General features: G+C 36.7%; 1 protein-coding gene across 1 annotated transcript in view; it reads right to left on the minus strand.

Annotated features, from left to right (window-relative positions):
- NRXN3 (neurexin 3) overlaps nt 1-25,835 on the minus strand; it is an 896,926-nt gene that overhangs the window by 77,699 nt on the left and 793,392 nt on the right. The window lies entirely within an intron of this gene.

Raw genomic sequence — 25,835 nt, forward strand, 5'->3', positions numbered from 1 at the left:
AAAATAAAATAAAATAAAATAAAATAAAATAAAATAAAATAAAATAACATCAGAGACGACCTACATTTTAGTATTTGGACATTCTATTACAGATAGTTTGATTTCATCCTGATCTCTTCCAAGTTGTGAGATAGCATGCATTTTGGTTTTATGACATTTATAACATCCCTTGAAGACACTAACTATACATACATTTCTATATTTTGTTAGATAATAATATTTGCAGAATGCTTTATAGTGTTTGGGTGCTTTCAAAAACACTATTTTGTTTGAGCCTCACATCTATGCCAATTTGAAGCAGGATAAAAATCATTAAATTTATTTTAAAGGTAAGGAAAATGCAGGCCCAAGAATTCTAAATGACTTGCCCAGAATCTCCCCCTAGTAAATGGCAGAGCTGGGACTGGAACCCAATTAATGTGCCTGGAGTACAAAATTCTGTCCACTTCAAAAAGCTACCTCTCCAAATGAATCCTATTGAATCGGCAGAATGTACCTGATGGAAAATCTCCAATATCTGGATAGCTCTAGAGTTTGCTATGGAATGAAATATTAAAATCTTCTCATCACATTTTTAAATGTAAGCCACTCTGGCTCATTATATTATTTAGGTAAATACAGGGTAACTAAAAATAAATATCTGTATACATATTGACTTAATAAATGTTATATGACATCCCAAGGAGCTGTCATTGTCTCAAATGCAATCACCACCCTGGTCCAAAGCTTCACTTAGTGACATTCTAGCATATGAAGAAGGGACAACCACTTATGAGTCTAGGGAGGAGGCACAATTTGGGAGAATTTGGGAGACTCCTCCTCCCAGCCTTTAGAAAGATTTAAACCAATGTTACTGACACACTTTGAGTGGCCTTATTTCCGACTTTCATTTATATGCTTTGGAAATACAATCTGCCATACATTGTGCTGTAACTGAAGATGGCCTGGGGGTGAAATATGGTAGTGGTAAAGAAACGATGAAGAATGAGAAACAGGTCACAAGTAGAATGTTTCAGGCAGGTTTTTGGCACTAGTATTTCCAAACTTCTTTCAACAGCAGGGACTGGTTACCCTTTTCCAGTTAGCAAATACAGATCAAATTTGACCTAGAAACAACTTTTCTTTCTTTATGCCTATATTGCATTTTATTTCCAAGGCTACTCCTCACAGAATTGTTCAAACCTGACTTTTCACTGGTTCCTTTTAGTTTTTGGTTATTCTGACAAAGACCTTTCATTAATCCCATATCCTTCAAAGGTCCTTCAAGGATAAAGCCTTAGTCCTTGAACCCTCTCATTGAGTCTCGGATAAAAGCAACAGGTTTGTACAACTAAAAAAAGCATATATGATGATATACTGTAATAACTCACAATTATTGAGTCCTTACCATTGGATTCTCACAACACTTCCACAAAGTCATTACTATTATTTTCCCAGTTAAGAGATGAGGGGGGACACAGCTCGCCAAGGAGGACACAGCTGAGGGGTAGCCAGCCAAGACAAGACCACACCGAGGTCTCACTTCATGGCCTTACCCTCCTTCACACAGCCCACTGTGACTGTCTTTGGGGCTGGCTTTCATGGACTTATTTCCATCAGTGCCTCACAATGGAGGAAGTAATCAGAAGTAACTCAATCTTTTACTCAGTGACCCTGATAATCACAAATCACACTACTGCGTGCGGATGGCAATGATAAACTGATGGCCTGAATGGAGAATGAAGCCCGGTACAGCACAGAGCTCAGAGCTGGGATCTTCCCTGCCATGCTCTGTCATTCTGCATCACAAAATACCATGGACTATTGGGCTGATGGAATCATCTAAGAGAACTGTCTTTGTTTCCCAGGGAAAGCAGGGGAGGTCTCACAAAGGCTGGAGCTCCCCAAGGCCAAACAGGGTAAGACACAGTCACAAATCATCTGCAAACAGCTGCAGCAAAACATGAAACACACTTTTAAAAAGCCACTTTTTAAAAACAAACAAATAAAACAATCAAAGCAGAGACTGAGAAACTACTTAAATTATCAGTGGGTAAAATAACCAGTCTTAAGGTACTTGAATTGAGAAATGGAGGTAGAGAATGTCCTAGAAAAAAGTGAGAACCACAAGAATGATAGCAGAGGCTAAGATCTACTGAGGGTTTATCATTTACTAGATATTGTGCCAAGAGCTTTACATGTGTTATTTTATTTAATCATCCAATCAATTCTATGAAGTTACACTATTAGCCTCATTTAAAAATTTTTTTTGTATTTGATTTACTTTTGATAGAGAGAGACAGAGCACAAGTGGGGGAGGGGCAGAGAAAGAAGGAGACACAGAATCTGAAGCAGGCTCCAGGCTCCGAGCTGTCAGCACAGAGCCCTACGCGGGGCTTGAACTCACAAACTGCGAGATCATGACCTGAGCCGAAGTCGGATGATTAACTGACTGAGCCACCCAGGCATCCCAATTAGCCTCATTTTATAGATGGGGAAATGGACTCAATAAAATTAAATCATTTGCTCAAGATTACATTAGGAGATAATTTAAATCCAAGGGTGTATCAGGCTCTCAAACTTGTTATTGAAAAGCTCTCAGATCCCAAATATCTTCACAATTATAAAGCCAGTCTCCTCCCCATCCCAGCCCCCTCAAAAAATACCTGTAGTCTAAAAGGTATAGCCCCTAATTGAGAAGCAAGGCCAAAATTCCAGGTTAATAACTTGCAAATGCCTTTTTGTCTCTGCCTGTAAAAGATAGCTGATTTGGCATGGCTACTTTCTCAATCTTAGCCCAAATTTAGCTTATTTTTCTTTTGCATATTCTCATTCAAAAGGACAGTGCTAAATCTGTGATCCAAAGGCAAATTTAGAATGAGTGGGACTTCAGTTTATAGAAATTAAGAATAAAATTCATTGTCAAGTCTCAGAAAATTTGGAGAAGCTCCTTCTTCCATGATCCCACTACACCGTAGACATAACTCAGTATAGCAAAAACCATGGCATAGTGTGGTTTTTGTTGGCTTGTCTGCCACCTTCTGCCTCCTTGCCTTTCCCCATTGCAACACCCACAGCCTGAACTGAAAGCCCCTTGAGGGCAATTTATTAATCTTCTCCTATTTCAAATCCCTTTCAACCACCACTTAACAAAAATGTTAAATGGTTACACGAACCAAACCAAAAAGATTAAAAAACGGGTGGGGGAGGGGAAGTGTCTGCCAATTCTTGGTTTGCAAAAACCTCTAAGAAACATTTGCCAGAAGCATAGCTTCAGGTAAAAGACAGGGAGCTTGATTTTGCAGCTAAAAGGACTTCCAGCATAATGAAATAAAAACACTGACCTAATTTGAGCAGCAATGATGATAAATTCACCAAATGCCAATTTAGAGCTGTTACATTATAAAGGGAAGGGAGGGGAACACTCCTATTCAAGTATCATAATATTAATGAAAAGTCTGGGGAAGACATGAATACTAAGAGAAAGCAAATCTATAAGAAGTTAAATTTATCTAGATGGGTTACATTGGGTAGTAAAATGAAGCGTGCATTTGAAGCAGCTCCATTCTGGGATGATAAAGCATGGAGCTCATTCAGGCAGTAGCTAAGGGGTGACTGGTTGAAGCACTCCTTCTCCTCTGTGATTTATTACTCAGATGGTCTCTGCATAAACTTTTTGAAATCATGCTGAAGCCAGGACGGAGTTGCTGTAAGCATTGTGGATTTGCACTGCTGAACAATACAGACCCTTCTGTTTTTGGCTACAGAGCAAATGAAAAGAAAAGATATGGAGTTTCTTAGAATTTACAAGCTGTGAAAAAACAAGTTGCCAATTTTGTTTCTAACATGAAAAGAAATGAATGAAAGGCTTTTTAGAGACAAATATTGAGCTTGCCTCCTTGGGACACATGATGGATTCATGGTACAATTACCTCTTTTGTCCAAGAGAGAGAAGGGGCTGAGTGGGTTTTGAAAATTTGCATGTCCATTTCATCAAAAAGAGGACAGATAAAAATGGGAAGCTTAATGTTTAAAGCAAGTGAAAGGCATAAGAGGGTTGGATGCCAAGCAAACATATGCTAACTTCCATGGTGCCAACCTAATTATATTTCTCTATGTCTCTATGCAGGTTCGCCTTAGCATGTCCACAGTGCCCAGTGTCCTAGGTCCAAGTTAGAAGGGAAGCATTGGGAATGGGTGCTTACTTACAGTAGAGATGACAAAAAAAAATAATAGATCAGGGCCAAACTCTAGAAATTCAGTTAAGAATTCAATATTATAAAGGGGTGCCTGGGTGGCTAAGTCAGTTAAGCGTCAGACTTCAGTTCAGGTCATGATCTCATAGTTCTTGAGTTTGAGCCCCTATTTGGGTTCTCTGCTGTCAGCACAGAGCCTGCTTTGGATCTTCTGTCCCCCCCCCCCCCCCCCCCCCCGCCCCGTGCGCCTCCCCTGTGCTCTCTCTCTCTCTCAAAAATAAATACTTTTAAAAGAGAATTTAATGTTACATAAAAAAATTCCAGATGTATCCAATACCATCATCACTCTCTCATCCTTACTACACAGCCCCAACCCCAACTTCTCACCTCTTCCCTAGCTCTTTAAAGATGACAGACTAGAAAGATAACTGTTTTTAAAGTTTGAACCCCTGGTTCAAATTCTGACTTTACTCTCTTCTTACATATATGGAATAGGAAGAGCCAATGATAAAGTTAGGACCTCAATTCCTCACTTGTAAAATGGAACTACTGACACTTATTTTTATTTTTTCTTTGATTAGGGGAAACATATATATAATTTTTAAATATTCAGCAGCATAAAACCATATGCAGGGAAAAATAAGTCTACTTCTATCTCTGTCTTCCAGTTCCCCAGTTCTGTTATACCTTTTTACAGAAGCAATGGCAGTTACCTTTATCTTACATATCCTTTCAGAGACAGTGTAGATATGATAATAACAATAGCTAACATTTCATAAGGACTTACTATGCACCAGGGATGCTCTATGTGTTTTACCTGTATTCTCTCATTTATTCTCAAAATAACTTCATGGGAAGGAATCTGTTATACTATTGTGCAGAGGAGGAAAGTGAGGCTCAGAGAAGTCACACAGGTTAGAATGTAGTGAAGGCAAGATGATAACCCACCAATCTTGCTCAAATACTGTTGAATAAATACTAGAGTTCTGGTAACTGTGACTTCAGGTACAAAGGCTTATTAATTCCTATTCAGATGATAATTCAGAGTGTTTCTGGAGGATAAAATGAGAGACTATAAATTGTATTCAATGTGGAAGTAAAAAGCAAACTCAAATTCATCCTGTGCAAATTGGTTGTACTGATTGGTTCCTGTTTTTCTATCTGATGGCTTTGTAATTGTCCTGATATTTCATGTGATGATATATCATTGATTGTATTAAATCCCATAAAACTCATGAAAGATTGTTTTACAACTGTTATTTTGTAATTGTTGATCTGGATGTTGTGAATTACCTTACAAAAACTGACAGGGCAAAAATTGGGGGGCACTTAAGTAAAGAATTTCCTTTTGACTTAGGATGATGAATTATACATAAGAGTCTAGCATAAAAAAAGGGAAAAAACAATTTCCCATTTTTTACGGGTACGGACAGGGCAAGCAGGGTCCGTTTTCTTCAGAGAAAAAGAAGCATAAAGGACAAATTCTAGAAGGCAGCAAAACCAATACTCTACAGAAGGGCAAAGACTTGGAAGTGCCAGCTATTTTGATAGGACAATAGCATTGGAGAACCTTCAGAGATCATACAATTCAATGTTTCAGACTATCAAGGAGCACTGGCCTTGAGAGATATGTTCTAAGGCATTTCATATTCAAAAGTTTGTGCAATACTGTGTATCCCTCTTTGGAAATACACAGAACATATTATCATATTAAGAACTCACAAGGGTCTTATAAAAAATAGACAAAAATCATTTAACTTCATTTACCTAGAACTTTTCCCAACTGATTCTCATAGGAAACATTCTCTCCTGGAAATACAGCCTAATATAGCCTAGGAGTCCTCTTTGGAAACACTGATGTAGTTGAGAATCCAGTACTGGCACAACCGAAACACACATATCTCCCCTCACCCTGACTGCCCCCAACATGATATATCTGCCCTTGACTTCAAAGAGCAAATAACAGTCTGAAGAAGTTGGCATGACTAATATCACATTATCACATATTATGCTGGAACTAATACCCAGGTCCCCTGACTCCTACCTCCAATACAATATGTTTCCCTGCAATATCCCCCAAATGAGCACAGCCTTCTCTTTGTTGGAAAAACATGGTTGCACAAATTCTAAAATGCTTAAAAGGTACAACTTGAGAGTATAATCAGAAATCCTGATGAGAATCTTGTTATTCTTTTTAGCTCCGCAGGATTCCTACCTATATATCGGCCTTATAACCAGAGAATGCACTTTACAGATACTGTGTTTCTACCAGTTTAGTAGGCATAATAATTGGATGTAGAAACAAAGAGAAGACGAGTTTAAAAAACTGAAGGCTTTCATTGGCGGAAACTGGAAAGCATATTTCATGAAAAGAAGAAACAAAATGAAGGTGGTAGAGGGGGGAGGGGTAATGACCAGGCAGCCAATTAAACTCTCATTTCCACGAGTTCTGAATCTATTCCACTTGACAATGGGATAAAAATGGTTATGGTCAGCTGACATCAGTGGCGTTTTAAAGAATGACAGCCTTCCACCATGAAGCTCTAGTCCTTCCATCACAACTCTGGAATGCTATCAGAGGCATTCTAGCACTACGGAAGAGGCCTTTTAGATACATGCAAGGTTGTCCAATCACAGAGAGTAATCAGAATGTGTGCCATGCACCTGGCACATTATTGAGGAAGCAGCTGTCCTACAAACACGGGCAGAACCCCAGGAGCCCAGACCTCACAGGAGCATTCAACCTCGATACCCACCTGCCACAAACATGTTACTGAATGTACCTTAGGCCTGAGGCTCACTCCTGCACATCCTAGCAGGACCCCTCTTTCTACCACCTTGCGCTCAATGGAAAACACCACTGACACAGTGATCACTTTATGCCTAAGGATTCACCAAAATCATTCTAGATTCTAGAGCATACTCAGCTCAGAAATGATTTTAAGAAAAGAAATTGCTCTCAAATAGGTTAAGATTTTTGTCTTGAAAAACCTTCTAGCTTTTAGGAAAAATTTGAAAGAAGTAGGTACATTTTCTTAAGGAGGCCTGCAGTTGAATAGCCAGTGGCTGAAAATAGACAAAGTGGAGAGGGGGGTGGGGGAAGACACCTAGAGCCTCCAAAGAACTAGGCAGAAAAAGTAATACACTTTGCAAAGTACTTCATTTGTCCTTGCAATCGAATTCAAAACAAAAGACCACACAGAGCAACACTGAAGCCTAAAAAGTGATTTAAACTTGGCCTTTCAGGGTTATTTCTTCATCCATGTGCCTATTCTTTCATTCAGCTAGTATTTCATGATGTCGGTGTGCTCACAATGAGTTAGGCTCCAATTATAAAGAGGTGCAAACTTTAATTTTAATCATCATCCATTCATTCAAGAAAACAAATTATCCATTCATTCAACAAAATTGTTACATGCTTACTAAAAACATTGACTGGTGCTAGGTACTGGGAATGAATATGAATCAGACATAGCCCCTGCTTTGCTGAATTCCACGGTCTGAAGGGAAAACAGCCACGTAAACATATAATGATAATGCACCATAATAAAAGAGCTTCGCATAAAGTGCTATCGGAACACTCCTCTGTACTTTCAATCCTTCTGTCTGCACTATCTATTTTCACAATTCCCGTGTTCCTCCATGTGTATCCAGTGATGATGCTCTGACATCTGAACAAGAAAGCCAATGACAGATGCACCAGTCTCTTTGCTGATATTCAGTTCTAATCAGGCACACAGCAGGAGGGATCAGATGGCAGTCCTCCCTGATGACTGGTTTTGGATGTGGTCAGACCTCAGGGTTTCTCTCTCCTGCACCTCAGCCAGCATCAGGGAGAATATGAGGAACAGCAAATTACATGTGTCCTGTGTGCCAGAGCCATCAGCATTTTCTCAGAAGAACCTCCGTCTGGCTACTCACTCTTTGGAGGGAGCCAAGGGGGAAAAAACAAAAAGATCTTTGCATGCCAAATGAAAGAAGTTGATAGTGAAGACACTGAGGATGAACATTAGCAAGAGGGCATTGGGCAAATCATCGGGGCATCTGGTTTGGTTTAAGAACAAAGCAAGCAGAATTGCATATTAGAAGCGGTCATTAGCCTGAATCCATGCCAAGTATTTAATCTCTTCTGATTGACACTGGGCTTTATAAATAAAAGTGCCCGAAATAACATCTACTACACACCCAGTCAATGACAACTTTTGAGAATATAACTAACAGGCCATTGTACCAATGTTAACTTTCAAAGTGTGTAACTGATATCCCAGACAAGCCAGCTCTTTTAAAACTCCTCACTTCCAAGCGGCTCATCTTTGTTTCATAGAATCTATTCTCTCATCTGTTCGTTAATTTAGCTGATTCTGGGAATGCAGAATACCATTCCTAGACCATTCCAATACCAGACCACAGAGAGATGCTTGTACCACTGAGACATTTCTCTTACATATCACCCCGAACAACGGACATCTCAAAAACAAAGCCACTTCACACCTGCTGCCACATCAGACCCTCAAACTGGAAAGAAAAAAATACGTCATGGCATGTATGTAAGCATTTAAAAAGTTTCAGAGGCTCCAATCATTACCAGGATTGTATTTTCTCAAATTTCTTTGTCATGAATTTGCTTGCAAAATGAAAAGCTAAACTGAATGTCGTCTATGAAAAACTTGTGGATGGGACACTTCAACACCAGAATACCGACCTGGGGATCTTAAGGTATCACATGAAGCTTAATTTTTTCATATGTGTTCTTATGTATTCTCAAAAAAAAAAAAAACAGCACATTTCTGGAAGCCAAGGATGCTGTATGAAGCTTCCGACAATGTTTATCATTGTGTTGGGCACAGAGTAAGTGCCTAATAAACTCTTGTCAGTCAGCCGATGAAACGTTCAAGTATCTTCCACTTAGCAGTTTTATGTCATAAAAGGAAACTTGATAGCTTAGTATGGAGATTTAAAGTAACTAGAACTAAAAGGTAGAGTCTGAGTAGCTCTAATCTACAAAAGCAATATCCTAGATTAATAGAATTGCATGGCATCAACATCTTTGCTTCTTGGCTGTAAATGTGTCCTGGCAACAGTATACTCAGAATGAAACACTTCAGATCCATCTACCCACAGTCATAATATTCATAGCATAGCAAATATGAAATACACCACACCTTTGAGAGTTCCTAGTCCTTTAAAAAAGATGCATTTTATCTATGCATGTGCCATATTAACTGGATTCTTAAAATTTTAGCCCGATAGTTTTGAAAACAAAATTAGAAAGGAGCCCACCCCTGTACCGATATTCCTAAATGTGCAACCTCATCAGTGACGTCAACTCCCTCAGCAACAAGTTTCTCTTCAAAGGGAGCTCTCTGAATTCATGTAATGAGCCGACAGCTTATTTCTCATTTCTTTCTTTCCTGTGCTTCTTAGAGAATCACAAATGCAGTCAGTTTTACAGCCAATTAATTGGAATTTGAGGATTTAAAGGGAGGAATCGATCCCATGTTTCCATGTGAAGGAATTCAATGGTACCAACAAAACAATCTTTGTTTGACATCCACATGATATAAGCTGGGGAGGTAATGGGTCAAGCAATTTGTGGAAGAACTGTTTTAGGAGTCACATATATGATGTGTTTATATACACATATACATAAATATTTATTTTTAAAATTACTTCTTTCAACTGTGCTTCTACATTTTGAATGCATATATATACATGTATATATATACACATATGTGTGTGTGTATGTGTATATATTTATATATATATAAATAAATATATATATATATATATTTATTTATATATATATATATATATAAAATCAATCACTTGGTTAGGAATTAGAAGCACTTCTAAGAATGTCCTTTTCTCATCAGTTACATTTCATATCTTAACCAATATGTATAGACTTTTAAAATTCCTTCTGGTTTCTACATATTGATGAAAAATAATGGCATACAAACCATTTATTAAACTGAATTTTATGCCTGGAGAAGATTGGAAAGCAGATTGCTGAGGGATTTGAATTTAGTGGTAAAACGGGCCAGTGTGAAAACTAATCTAATCTTAATATTTAGGCAGTATTTCTCCCCAGGGCAAACTATTCATCTGAAGAACAACACAGCCACCCTAAAGAGAAAGATGAGCTGGGAGGCACTGATTCCATGCCCACTGATGGGTAACAAGTACACATCCCACTGTGGAAACAGACACATATTCCTCCAAAGGCACTCTTCTTTTTAACTCTTAGGTCTCAAACTACCAACTGGGGGCACTCAGGAGACATTATGAAGACAGCTCCACATGAGTAACAGAGTGTCTAAAAAATTTCCCTATTCTTTTTTTCTATGGCATTTCGCTGGAGAGTCAAACCAGTGAGTTAATTTAAAGACGATTTACCCACCCACCATTTTTTTTTCCTATGGAACGGAAAGGGAGGGGGAAGGATTTCTGTGTTAAGGGAAGCAAAAGACCAAACTTGAAAGTACTGGTTAGTAGTAAGAACACTGAATGATAATATAATTGGAAGATGTATGTTTTAATTCCCTTTTGTCTTGACTAGCTGAGTGCAGGAAAATGCTTTAAATATCTGGACCTCTATCTCCTTAAAGGTAAAATCTTTAACTTGTGAGGACTACATAAGTGTCTGATAACACTACTTTTGGTATGTGGCCCAATGCCTGGCACATAATAGACACTCAATAAGTTGATTGAAAAATGAATAATTTGGATCTTTTGGATGCTGTTAGGATTTCTGCAAAATGCTTTGAGTGCTATAAATGTGGTGTTACTAAACTATTTCCAGCATGATTCAAAAAAGAAAATTCACCATACTTTCACAGCATGCATTGTTTTAGATTGAAATCAAACTTATTTAAATGCCTCTTAGAGTAAGCTGGCCCACAGATCTGTAGGTTGCTGAGTTAGTCTGCTATGGATAGGGTAAATGATACAGCAAACAATGAATACACCATGAGGGAAGTTTTCCTGTTATCAGAGTTCTGATACATGATGTGTTTACTTCCATAGCTTCCAAGCACCTCCTGATCCCCGCAGGCTCAAAGAGATAAATTAATTTGAAAAAAAACCTATAGATAGTAAGCTCATGGGACCAGTCCATTTATGTATTTATTACTTCCATTTTGTTAGAACCCACTACCACCAAAAATAAATCTTAGAGAATAAATGCTGCTTTTCGAGTGTATCCTAGCAAGAGCAATATAAAAATAATTTAGGACCAACCGTGTAATTATGTGCATTTATTCCAACCTTCCATTACTAGAGATAACAAGATGAATAGTAAAATGTGAACTTTAACAATCCTGTAATTATAGCCACTGAACCGTACATTATTGAAAGAATTGTGCAAAATCCAGATGCAAAAGAATCAACTTGGTATGTAAATAGAAATGAAACACTAAAATAATCAAGTGATGAAGAAGTAACGTAGGAAGCCAAATTGCTTTCTGGCATCTTTTATTGCCATGTTTTCACTTCTTTCACAAATACTCAGCTTATTTTTTATCATTTTGCCACACTTTTTACAATTACATATTGTTCAGTAGCTATAACCAGCTCAGTCAAATATTATAGGATTACTTTTTATTTGGTTTCCTTTTTTTTTTTTTTTTTTCTGGAACATAATTGGAATTGATAGAGTGTTTCCTATGAGCATTCTATGTAATGAGGGCAATAATATGCACTTCACTGGTATTTCTTGAATTCTGTGAATTTGTATCTTTGCTTTTTAGAAGCCACAAGTCCCAGCAATCATAACTACGTTTAGGAGAGTCTAGGTATTTCCCTGTACGAGAATGAGCATGCCTAGTCAGAATTCAATGAGAGCATCTCATTCATCAGTAGATGGCTTGTGATTTGCTGAGAGCAATTTGGGGTATTGATAAGAAGTGTCAGATTCATAGAATTAGGAAAGGAAATCAGTTTACTTACTGAAACCAGAGGAAACTCAAAGTCTGTTCTTATATTTCTCAGGGGCAGTGTCTTAATAGATACCATGAAAACAAAATTGTTCTCAGAATTAGGTCATAGTTAATGCTCAATTTTACTGGCCAGTAAGGAGGAGTAATATTCATGATACAAAATAATAATAAATAATAAATATCAGTCCATGTTTTGTTTGAAATGAATGATATGTGTACGTTCTTTGAAGGAAAGTGGAAGAGGAAAATGGAGATTTCAGCATATGAATCCTCCTAATAATGTTTTACTTAAGCTAATACTAAAATCATCCACACATCCAAGTGCACCCTTGACTAATAAAAAGCACAGAAGATAACACAGAATTAGAAATATCACATTGTAGGATCCATAAAAGGGACAATCAGAAGATGGGTATTCACTCTTTTTACAAACAGCCAGTGGTAGAAAATGGTCTAAAGCCTATTTAAGCACATCTCTGTGTGGTTTTAATTTGCTTTCAGTTTTCCTATGAGGGATTATTATGAGATATAATAAATTAAGAAGATGCATGCATCTCCTTTGGGAAATGCTCTTGCAATATAGAATCTGACCTTGGAAATCAGTTTTATTCTATCAGAGAGAAAAGAAGGAATGGCAAGGACATGTATTAGAGAGAAAGATAAGCTGCTGAGGGGAAAACTATAAGAATAGAGACATTGCACTCCAAAATCTTTAATTCTAATCAATCTTTGAGAAGCCTTGAAAGAACAGTGAAAATCTGTTTTCTAAATTTAAAAATTCCCACTTCAATAAAGTATGCTTTAATCTCCAATGGTTCAAATTTTTATATTTAGAATTATGATGCTTATAGTCTCTCTCTGTAGGGGTCTTAGTTATACATATCTGTAGGTTTAATTAAATGTACATGTGCGGATTATAAATGCATTGGAAGCACTGCTAGAATGGTCATGTATATTAGCATAATAATTGTTCTGCAAAAGAGTAAAATAAAATTTTAAAGGATATTTAGCAGACTGATTCTAAAGGCTTGGTTACTTTAATTGACCTATATTTATATATTTTATTCTAAAAAGATTCATTTATAAATATTCCACTAGAAGTTCAATAATGTTGTGTCTTGTCTATTTTAAGTGAAATCAAACACATATCTATGATAAAGGTAAGAAATGTGTATGCATGTGTGTGTATGTGTATCTGTGTATATATGTGCTTTTCCCAAAATGAATGGGCAATATCATTACAATGATGGCACATAACACTTTTCCCCATAAAATGAATACTTTCACTGCTATCCAATGGCCCATGCTGAACATTGATAGATTTTATACTACCCAGAGAGAATCTGTGATGCTTATGAAGTAAGAAGGTCTGTTTCATTACTTTGATCTATTAAATGTCAAACCTCATAGAACCTGTGTGAATGGGTTTCCCTCCAGATCACATACAGTTAAATACTTGAACCCTATCTTTTTAAATGGCATGTTAAGTAATTTATTCCTTACAAATTCAAATATGACTGAAGAATAGAAAACAATGTGGCCAAATAAAGCTCCTCGAGGCGATGGATTATGCAGCTACCAGCTGTGGGCTTCCAGAACTGATAGCAAAGCCCACCTGATTTGCCGTATTCTTCCCCTACTGCTTAGTGATAATCTGGAACAATTAGAAAAACATTTATTTGATGTTGGCATACTTTTCTCAAATTATTTGAGAAAAATAATACTAAGCCTCAGCTGAAACTATATCTTTCGGAAAGTTATTTAAGCTCCTAGAATCTTGGGGTTTGGTCTGTAAAACAGTAACACCTACTTTGTAGGACTGTCACGGGATGAAACAACACATGTAAATTATCTGACTTAGGGCTTAGAACTTAGGCTCTTAATAAAAGCTATTTTTATTAAGTAACTTATACCTAACTGTGAATGAAGTAAATCATTTTCTGGGAACATATTTTTAATTTGTGAGGAAAGGATTCACTTGAGATTCTCCTGTAAATTAAGGGGTAGTCCCAAGCTGACAATCAGCCATGGAAGTAAAATCTATGGATTTTACAATCCAATATCCCAGCAAATAGTCCTGGAATAATCATTTTACCTAAGTCTCAGTTTCTTCTTCTATAAAACAGATATTATAATAGTCAACTCATCTAGTAAGGATTAAATGCAACGATGATTACAAAACACATACACAGGGTCTGGCCCATAGTAACTCCGTACATTGGGGCTATTCTTTCTCAACAAAGTAGTACGGATAGAAGTGAGGCCAAATTGAAGGGAGGCCAGCAAAGACAGACTTTTCTTACTCCACAACTTTGGCTTGTCTGTCTGATTAATACTGAATTCTGTAAATTAACAAGCGTGTGAAGGTCTAGAGGACCAAAATCAGCATATAAGCTCAATATATGGAAAGTGTATTGAAATCTAAATGGGGGCTGAGGGTGACCATTAGCTGACCATGAGTCAGCAATTCAGAATCATTATTTCTTAACTGACAGTCACTGGCATACATTATCAGCCATGCTCTGTGTCTTAGAGATTAGTTAATATACTTGCTGAAGTGCTTTTGTCTGGCTCAAGCCTTCAAATTTTTCAAAAGACTGGAGCAATTAAACCGGACACAGAACTACCAAGCAAACTTGTTAAAGTGAAAGGATCATAAATAATTGGAAAAGAGAAAATTGTGAAGTGACATGTGTCTATGATTTTGCAATGAGCTTTTATTAAAGGGAAACTGACTCCACTGCTGATGTAACCATGAGTATCAAAAGAATACATGGGCCAAAACTGCTACAGAATTTAAATGGGTTGTTCAGAAAACAAACAAACAAACAAACAAACCCAAAATACTTACACAGTCAAAATTTGAATACTGTGTCAACTTAAAATAGAGATAGAAGGCCAGGGGAGATGACCCCTTCCAGCTCTATTATTCTATATGGAATTCCTTTAATCCAACTTTGTGAATTTTTATGCTAGAATGTATCACATTAATCTTGATCATTCAAGTGAAAAATCTAAAGGCATCCATAAATTAAGTGAGTTGATAAAGGCAAATAGTGAGTCATTCATTCAGTGGCCAAGCCAGAAATGGAACTTTTATACATTCAGCTGAAAAATCTCTTCCTCCATGTTCCTTGATGTTCTGCAAGAAGAATCCGACCCCCACTCCAATAAAATGTTCTTATAAGATTTCTATTCTCCTTCTCACTGATACTATTTCTGGGTTTCAGACTTATTCCATCCACTGGGTCATGAAACCTCTGCCTTTCATGAATGTGTTTTAAGAGATTCTTCTATTTCAAATACATATCGAGTACCACTCATAATAAAATATTTGTCATGTAGTATGGAGATTTTATGGACTTTTCCAAGTTCTTAATATTGAAGTCACTTCCAGTCATCTTTCCTATAAAACTGTGCAATGAGTAACTGTCATCCTCCTTGACATAAAAGCCAAAACGTAATGGGTTGAAGGATCTATCAAATACTCTACTAAAGTCTCTACTAATTTTCCCTGTAAAAACCAATCTCTTTTCAATGGTCTGTCTTTTCCTCCAGGTTTGTTCTATAGTATCCAACCTTGCTTACATCCTGTACCTATTTCTGAAATTTTCTACAGCATCACAGTAGCTCATCATCACTATATCTTTTTTGAGATACCATTTTCAAAACAATTCTTCCTTCCTTTGCTTGCATACCTTTTGCTTCTTTACCTGACTATTATCTGTTATTCCAAATCCACATCTGTATTATCCAATGCCATAAGGTATTTTTCATGTATTTTGGTCTCAGAATGCTACTACAAAGTAAATTTCCTGGAAGAAAATTTGTCTTCTTTGGGTGGACTTTTGGTATAATTATTTTTCTTTCATTCTAGGAAATGCAATTAATAAAATTAATCTGAGCAAATTCACTGATGGGAGATGAGGATTATATGGAATGAATAGTTGGAATATTCATATAATATCATTTTTGTTTTAAATTAAGATTATCTCTTTGCAATCCAAACTCTCAGGGGGACTGATGACTAAGAGGAAAATTGTGTTTTCTGGCTGCTTTTATTTTGCCACATATCTTCTGACAGAGGTAGAAATATGCAGGGAATGGTCAAAAACATAGCTTGGAAGACAGCACAGGTGAAGAGTCCACAAATTAACTCATTACTCACTGATCAATCAAAAACCACAATAATGCTAAGCAGAGTACTGACCCAGTATGAGCCAAGAACCACTGAATTTAGAGCAGCATGCTTGGTCAAAATAATGGCACTTATGGGAAGAGAGTTAAGTCTCTTAAAGCAAAAATGAGGAAGACAAGTTTTCCTTTGAATATACTTTGCTTATTAAAATATAATTCATTTGCATTTATAGCCTCAACACCTACCGACAAATCTGGCAAAGAGTAGGTACTTAAAAAATAGTTGTGAAATGGATGTAAGTTCATTTCAGGGACTAAGGAGAAATGGACCCATAAAATAGTCTGCTCCAATTCTCTTAATTTCTTATAACCAGCTTTATTATGCAGAAAATAAATTTCTAAGCTAGGATATTTAAAAGGAAAATAGAATATGTCTCCTCATTCTGATCCCAACAGGAGCCCCAATCCTGACATGTTCCTTTATTGCTAATGTCTGTATCTTATCAAGCTCCATAAGAGTTGAAGTAATAATATTCTAAGTGATGATGGAAATTTTAGAAAACCCTGCTTTTTTTGTATAGTATATCCAACAGATGTATCAGGAGCTCGAGAGTCAACCTGCAAACTCGCTCTAGAATACAGATTTGAAGCATCAAAAGAAGCAGAAATATGGGAATCCCCTTTAGATTCTGTTCCCACAGGGAGGGTTAAGCCATTAAATCTGGTATCAGTCCCAACTTTCTCAAATCCTAGACTTACCATTTGCTAGTTCAATGACCTTGGTAAGGTTATTACATTTAGCTAATTCCCAGTTTCCTCATCTGTAAAATGAGGAATGTATAATATATGCTAGGTTATTTATAAGGAACAAACAAAAGCAATACAAATAAAGACCTTGGCATTGTGCCTGACATGAATTAAGTGCACAATCAATGCCATCTCTTATTTTTTCCTCTTTCCCTACATTTTCCTGTCCCCAGTGTGATATTACATAATATGCTACTGGACACCAAGTTGGGAAATCTGAGTTTCTGATCTGGGTCCTGAGTAAGCTTTCCATCATATTCCTTCCCTTCTGTGTGTAAGCAGACAGACAAAGAAAGAGACACAACTTTAAGAACTTAAGCCTTAATATATGTATCAAAAATTTTATATCTATGGTTAAGCCTGCAGAGCATTCTAGCCCTCCCCCCCACCCAATAGAGTGGTCATTCACTAGCCACATACAACTACTGAGTAGATAAAAGTAGCAAATAAGACTGAGGCACCGAGTTTCTAGTTTATTTTATTTTAATTAATTGGACTTTAGATTTACACAACTGATCATAAAGTCAGTTTTCAAAAAGCTCTCTTTCTAACATTTTTAATGTTGCTAGTTGACAATTAAAAATCATAGGGGTGCCTGGGTGGCTCATTTGGTTAAGTGCCAGACTTCAGCTTAGGTCATGATCTCCCAGTTTGTGAGTTTGAGCCCCGCGTTGGGCTCTACGCTGACAGCTCAGAGCCTGGAGCCTGTTTCAGATTCTGTGTCTTCCTCTCTCTCTGCCCTCCTCCCCCACTAATGCTCTCTCTCTCAAAAATAAATACACATTATTTTTTTTAAAAATCACATATGTGGCTCTCATCAAACCGCTATCGGAGAGTGTATGCCAGCAGATGCACATACTCATTCCTGATGTTTTCCTTGTACTGTGCACATGACTTCTCTCTAAACCAAGAATATTGCTGTAAAAACAAAACAAAACAAAACAAAACAAAACAAAAAAAAACAAAACAAGACAAAAAAACCTATAGTTCTTTGGGCTTCTGGGTGGAATTATATCTTGTAATAAATTATGACTAAAGGGCAGAACAATAATATAAATGAGATGCTAAAAGGATCTAGGATATAGGAAAGAAAGTGATATAGGAAGGAAAGAAGACAGAGAAAGAGTAAAGAGGTCTAAATCACTTGTTGGTAAATGCACAAGTGATCTGATTCTCATGCCAAGAACCCCAGAACTAAACTCCATTGGTGTTAATCATGATACTCTGTGCCTTTCTACACTTAATCTGAAGAGTCTGAGAAGGGACACGGTCAGAGTATTTTCAATCATTTTTATAATATTTAATGCAGCACCTGCCACATAATAGATGTCTAATAAATATTTGTTGAACTAAGTTCAATTTTATCTATATAAACAGAAAGTGGTCTGGTCTTAGCTTCTTTCATAGAAATGTCTTATGAATTTATATATATTTCACATATATATATGAAATAATTTTATATATATATTATATATATTATATATATGAAATATATATATGAAATATACATAATATATATATAATATATATATAATATATATTATATATATATATATGAAATTTTGGAGGCATCTTAAAAAAACACTTGAATATAAATTGAAATCATTAGTGCTATTTGTGTCCAAAACAGAATATCTATTCAAGATGTTTTAGTGGATAAAATTCTTCTATTGCAAGATAGCAAATATAAAGAAGATAAACAAAACTTGTTCTCTGTAATGACTCAGCATTTAAATATGTTTGAGATAAAGGATTAAAAAAATGTATCATCAGCATCTTTTAAATTAAAGGCAAACCCTTTTCCGTGTACTTTTGCATTAGCTGGACCAAGTAGAAATGCTGTACTTTTCCTTACTTCTTGTTCATTGCTCTTAGTCTGCAATGGTGTCACTGCTAGCAATGAAGATGCCAAAGAAAGCACTATGAAATCAATCATCCTATTCTATGGAACCCATGATTCCCTACTACTCAGATGAACCACAGTCATGGGAAAGAACTAAAGTTCATCAACTAAAATACAATACTCCAGTCTTTTCCTTTCATATTCTAACTATTTAGCTAATTCTTTAGGACGAGAAACCAAGAGTATCTGAAAGGCAGAATATAACTTGTTTTAGACTTTATTTAAATAAAATGTCTAATATTGAGTGTCAATGAAAAATGTAACCTCTTCCCAGGTGCTCAGGTTTGGGACTCTGAAATGCAGGTAGGGCACTCATATTCAGCTGTGAAGAAAAGGGTCCCCCCTAACTTATCTAAGCAAGTTAAATTTTCAATATCTAAAGAACCCCCCATTTAGCATCTCTAGATCTATATAGTCTTGGAAGGAAAAATAAGTTTAAATTACTATCATTCTAATAAAATGTTCAACCTGTAATACAAAACCTGTATACAAAAGAGATACATACAAAATGTTCAACCTGTATACAAAAGAGATATATTTTTTGAGAACTCTCTTTATACTTATTTTCTCTGAGTATTTCATTTTTACCTAAGTGAACCATTGAAAATAGAATATTGTTATATATTTACAAAAAGACTATTATTTCCCCCCTCTGTTTGGTTTAATGTAAACTTACTGCATTTAATTTCCTAAATTTGTGATTGATTTTATACTCCTGCACCTTTGCATTATATAACCCTCCTTCATAAAAATAAAAGCATGAAACTGTTTGCCTTTAGGTTATGAATGAGGTAACAAATTTTCAGGCACATGAGAAACACTAGCTGAAATTGAATTAAGGAAAAAAAAAACACACTCTCTCTCAAAAATAAACAAACATTAAAAAAAAATTTTTTAAAGGGGTTCCTGGGTGGTTCAGTAGGTTAAGAATCTGATTTTAGCTCAGGTCATGATCTCCCATGTCTGATGGTCTCACAGTTCATGAGTTCAAGCCCCGCGTCAGGCTCTGCTGACAGCTAAGAGCCTGGAGCCTGCTTTGAATTCTGTGTCTCCCTCTCTCTCTACCCCTCCCCCGCTCACACTCTGTGTCTCTCTCTCTCTCTCTCTCTATCTCTATCTCTCAAAAATAAACATTAAAAATTTTTTTTGAGAAAAACAATAAAGTTTTAGAAAAACAAAGCTTTAGAAATATTTATTAAGTAAGCGCATTTTTCTGTAACTCTCATGAAGGGTAGACATAGATTTCTATTTCTGTCCTCTCTCAGAGCCTAATCAGTTATCACCAAATTTCCAATGGGGTCACTAGAATCATTGAAAGCAATCAAGGATAGGAAGGAGGATGTTTTCAGGCACTGCTTAATTTTATGCAGAATTATGGTAGACAGCAAAAAGAGCAAGAAATGGAGAGAAATGAAGTGAATTGAAGCAACAAATGTCAGAGTATTGAAGGAAAATGAAATAAAAAATAAATAAAAGAGGAAGAAGGAACGATAGCCGTAGATATGTAGCCACAGCACAAATACAGAGATATCATTGGGTCTGTGCATGCTGATCACTGATACTGTTCTACAGTGTGGCACCCAAAGCACCCATTATTCTCTTCATCTGCTAAAGAGTAGGTGTCAAAATGATAGATGCTAGCTCACTGTATCAACATTTCCCTATAGCCATGAAGCCCATTATCAAGAGATAAACCTGTGCCAGAATAAATTTCTTATCAGAATATGGGCAAGGAATAGTTCAAAATGGTATTAGATTTAACAAAAAAAATTTTTTTTGTCATAGGCTCCCTAAAGCCATTGAAAATCACAAAGATATTCTATGCAGGAGCTGGAATCAAAATCTTATTCTTTCAATCTGTTTGGATTGGTGCTATAACAAATATTCCTTTGAAATAAGGTAAAATGACAAAATTTTAAAGGAGTAATTTGTCTTTAGCGTTTTCTCTCCTCTCTTTCTTTCTTTCCTTTTTTTTTTTTTTTTTGAAGTAAAGTAGGAGGATGAAATGCAGATACCACTTAAGACAGTGGCAAATGAGAAGCAGATCTCTTAACTGTTTTAAGCTGTTGCTGAGTACATGGCTGGTATTTCGGTTGGTCTTCCACCCCCACAAGGGAGCATAGTACTAATTATAGCTATCAAGCTGGAAGGAGAAAGATGAGGGAGAATATGTAGAGACATTTTAATGTTGGGATCAATTGAACGGGGATGTAGCTTCTGACAGATATTTCAATCTAAATGAGTCAGACTGCTCTAGGAAATACTAAAAAAGACTATTCTAAATGCTTCCTCACCATTTCCATCTATCAGATACATCTGAAAATATCCCCTCTCTGTTTTGATTTTTGCCCTAATCCAAATCTTGTTCTGCCAAAATTATTTAAATGGGAATGTCACTATGCATCTTTCTGAAATAAAGGCGGATAGATGCCTTTTGACTCAGTGATTTGGTTATGACAGAGTTAACATGGCTGCTGGAACTGTGTTAAGTTGCCATTGAATAAAGCCCAGTTTCAGAGACTCAATAGGACTGATGAACTTCACCTTCCTGGTACCTTTGCGTGTGGTGCCTGGGTCTGATTTCATAGCAGCTAGTTGCATAACTTTCTCTTTTTTTTTCATAATTATGTAAAGATAATCTCAGGCTTCTCTCAACATTTCTAAAGTATGTTTCACTATGGAGTATAGGTTCCATTTTCTATTTGGGGGCAAGTTATTTAACCAAACCTTTGTTCTACATCTAAGCATCGAATTGTCTACATCTAATCAACTCCCCCTCCACCTAGATTTTAGTATTTAGTTTAGATACATTTATTTCCCCACAACACTTGAACAATTTATTTCTCTTTTTTTAATGCTTATCTATTTTTGAGAGAGAGAGTGAGACAGAGTGTGAGCAGGGGAGGGCCGGAGAGAGAGGGAGACACAGAATCGGAAGCAGGCTCCAGGCTCTGAACTGTCAGCACAGAGCCCAACACGGGGCTCGAACCATGAACTGTGAGAACATGAACTGAGCTGAAGTCAGACACTTAGCTGACTGAGCCACCCAGGGGCCCCTTGAACAATTTTTTATAAATCATTAGAATAGTTGGTAGTCAGATCAAATTGACAATTTTATGAGGTTATTGAGATCAACTTCTACTATTCCAAATAGGCCAAGTTGGAGAACAGATGAATTACCCCAAAAAAGAATATATACACAAAACAATGGATTTTCTTTTCATTGTACTGAGTTTCTTTTAAAGTAGAATTAATAGTATAAAAGGTATACTCTTGGCCTTGAGGGTCTTAGCAGTTATGAAATAACTAAAAGTTTAAAAAATTAAATCAGTACAAGAATGTACTTAGATTTCAGTCATACTGCCTAGTGTCTTCAGCCTTATTATTCCATTTCATGGATTCCTGGAATCTTGATATATATAATCCAGGTAAAAACGTTTTTGTTGTTCCCTTGTATTTGCTCATTGCTCTCAAAGTCATCAATCAACATCTAACATCTTGTTGTGTTAAACATTTCATGTTTGGTTTCATTCCTTTGTCCTCCAATTAGCCTGTTTGGAACATTACTGAGTAAGTTTCTTTATTTTTGGGGTTTTGTCTTTTTAAATCAATTTTAATGGTAGGGGATAGAGGAAAAGAGGAAGCATTCTATGTATGCAGCAAGCAAGGCAGTCAGCTGGACTCATTAATGGATTCTTACAAAATTTGGGGGAATTAGAAATGGAAAGCTGGGAGAAAAGAAAAATGGGTTGATGATAGCTTACCCCAGTCAGCCAGCACGAGCTCTCACAGTTTATTAAATATACGTGTGCAGTAGCTTTTTATTGTAGAGGTGAAAAGAGGGTAAACGGCTTCTTTCATAGAACCCTGTTAACACTTTCAGGCCACTGAGGATTTAATTTTGCATATTACCTCTTCAAAGTAATATCTCTGTAATCAAATTACCCTCCAGAGAAAAACTGTGTACTCCTCACAGTATGATCACAACCATCAACTTTAATCACACACACATATAGGGGATTCTTCTTCCTCATTTCTATTGGAAGGACTAGAGTTTGCACGACATTCTTTTCTACATCCTATCATACCTTAAATATCTATAAAAATCACTACCGTTTATTGAACAACTACTACGTCTGAAAATTTTCACAAATCATCTCAATGTTCACAACAGTCACATAAGAGATTAGACAAATTTGCCAAGGTCACACAACTTGAAAAAAGTACAGCCTAAAGAATCTTTCTCCCATCCATTTAGTCCCTTGGCTCCTATGTTTATCTAGAAAAAATAATTTAGCCACACAGAAATTTTTGTCTTCAATTGTTTGTTTTTTATGTTTCATTTTATATTTGAGAGAGATAGAGACAGACAGAGTGAGAGCAGGGGAGGGGCAGAAAGAAGGAGACAAAATCTGAAGCAGGCTCCAGGCTCTGAGCTGTCAGCACAGAGCCCGAAGTGGCGCTAGAACTCACAAGCCTTAAGATCATGACCTGAGCCAAAGTTGGATGCTTAACCAACTGAGCCAGGCAGGCGCCCTCAGGAATTGTTTATCTAAAATGCATGTGATTATTTTTAAAGAAGAAATGAATAATTAAAAACTCCATGAGACATTTTACCTCTACAGTTTGGTCAACCGTTTCTTAAGGTACATGCATCACTTATTGGGGATCTATTATTCAGCATAAATTCCAGAAGTTTGTTTGAAGGTCATGGCTAACATAAATCAGCAACAATGGCACATAGCAAATGGTTAATAAATATGTGTAGAATGAATGAGTACATAGATACTGGAACAACTTTTTTTGAAATAAGCTGTATTTCTTTCTTTTTTTTTTTTTTTTGATGTTTATTTTTGAGAGAGAGAGAGAATGTGTGGGAAAGCATGAGTGGGGGAGGCGCAGAGTGAGAGGGAGACAGGATCCGAAATAGGCTCTGCACTGACAGCAGAGAGCCCAATGAGGGGCTCCAACTCTTGAACTGTGAGATGGTGACCTGAGCTGAAGTGGACCCTTCACAGTCTGAGCCACCCAGATGCTCCTGGAACAACTGCTAGTGACAAGAAAAAGCACAGGGCTCTATAAACATTCCGACTTTCACTCTGATAAAAGCGTAAATCTCTTGCTCAAATCCAAGAATTATACGTGTAATCAGTCTAGTAGGAAAACAGGGAAATACACCTTTTATGCAGATATCTATGCCTCAACAGGAAGCTGACCACACAATGCACTAAGATGCTAATTAATCGAGCAAAGGACTACTCTAAAATGCATTGTATTTACCTTCTCACAATCTCCACCCAGAGGGAAACCACACACAAAATAGCTCAGTAGGGAATCACCACTCTTGCAAGCAAGTTACTTAAAACTTGGCAAGAAGAGTCACTCCATCCTTACTCTGAAGGTGACTTTCACATAGCAGAAAAAGGAAAAACAAAACAAAAAACTTAATATCTTTATAAAGCAACTAGAAATAAAGAGAATTGATATGTATTAGAAGAGTTGTGTCTTTTGCTACCCACACCAAGACACTAGGTGGGTAAATGAAAGTAGGCATTTGGCATTTCAATTATGGAAACTAATACAAATGTTCTCCCATTGAGGCTAACACGATTATGAAAATAATTATGCTCTAAACATATGTTGTTAAAATTTAACTTGAGGCCACAAATCAAGGTGGTATATTAAATATACATTAGTGTGTTACAGGAATTGTAACCGTAGCCTCCTCTCATCTCCTATTAACTTGTGTATCAAAATGACTTTTTTTCCTTTTGCCCTGAGGAAAATAACAATATCATTTTTTTTCTCTTTTAACTCACATCCTTAAGGATGTGAGGACAAGGAAGAGGGGATTGTAGGGGTTGGCCTTCCCAGAGGCTCATGGGCAGAAGACGATAATCAGCCCGAGTTCAGAAAGGAGAATGGTGGAGGGTTTGGGGAAGGGGGCTCATTAATAAATCTTAGCCAACAACAGAATAATCATCATTTATTTGACACCAAAAATGCTCAAAAGATAGAGCCACTTCTTTCAGTATTGTTTCTTCTAACAGCCTTTGGCTCTTTGCTCCCAGCCCAATCTGAGCATTCAGTGGCAACATTTCCCATTGTTTCTGTTTAATTTGAAGGAAATGCAGAGGCTTGGCTTGCAGGAGATGAAAGTACTGGGGCTCACCTCTAAGGGGCCTTTGCTCATTTTAAGAATAACTGATGTACTGTGTCCTTTTACACACTTTAAGAGTAACTGATGTGCTGTGTGTAGTCAATGCCAGAGTTACAATCACACAGTGCCCTGTATATCAGAGACCCGAGCAAACACTTCAAGACCAAGGCACCCACTGACTTCAAAACTCACTGCTCCATGTCACTAACCTCCAGCCCCTCTTAGTGTGACAGAAATGTTCCCATGGAAACTGAGCAAGGGAAGGGAATCAAGAAACAGAGAAAAAGAGAGAACATTCTACTAATATAACAAAACAAGAAGATCCTAACACAGAGGATGCAAGGTTAAAAACATGACACGTCAATTACAGGGGTGACATACACATCTATGGGACATGGGTTATTTCTCCAGAATCCTTCTCAAGACTCATTTTTAGGGAAATAAACTGTCAGTATTTTCTTCATCTTCAATCCTAAAAATAAAGGAAGTATAGTTCTCATGAAAATGAAACTGAGAAAATTAGACCTAATCTAACCACCTTAAGGAGTGAAGTTCTTGCGCGGGGGACCCTTGGGAAGCCTAGAGGATCTTAATCATCTTATTACATGGTCTTCTTGAACAAGTTCTAAGGTTTGGCCGCCTAGCAGTCAACGGTAAGCACTCAAAAGAAAGGACCAGTAGATTGAACAGGTATTAGAACCACTATACAGAAACAC

Source organism: Panthera uncia (assembly GCF_023721935.1).
Source record: "Panthera uncia isolate 11264 chromosome B3 unlocalized genomic scaffold, Puncia_PCG_1.0 HiC_scaffold_1, whole genome shotgun sequence".
Classification (NCBI taxonomy): Eukaryota; Metazoa; Chordata; class Mammalia; order Carnivora; family Felidae; genus Panthera; species Panthera uncia.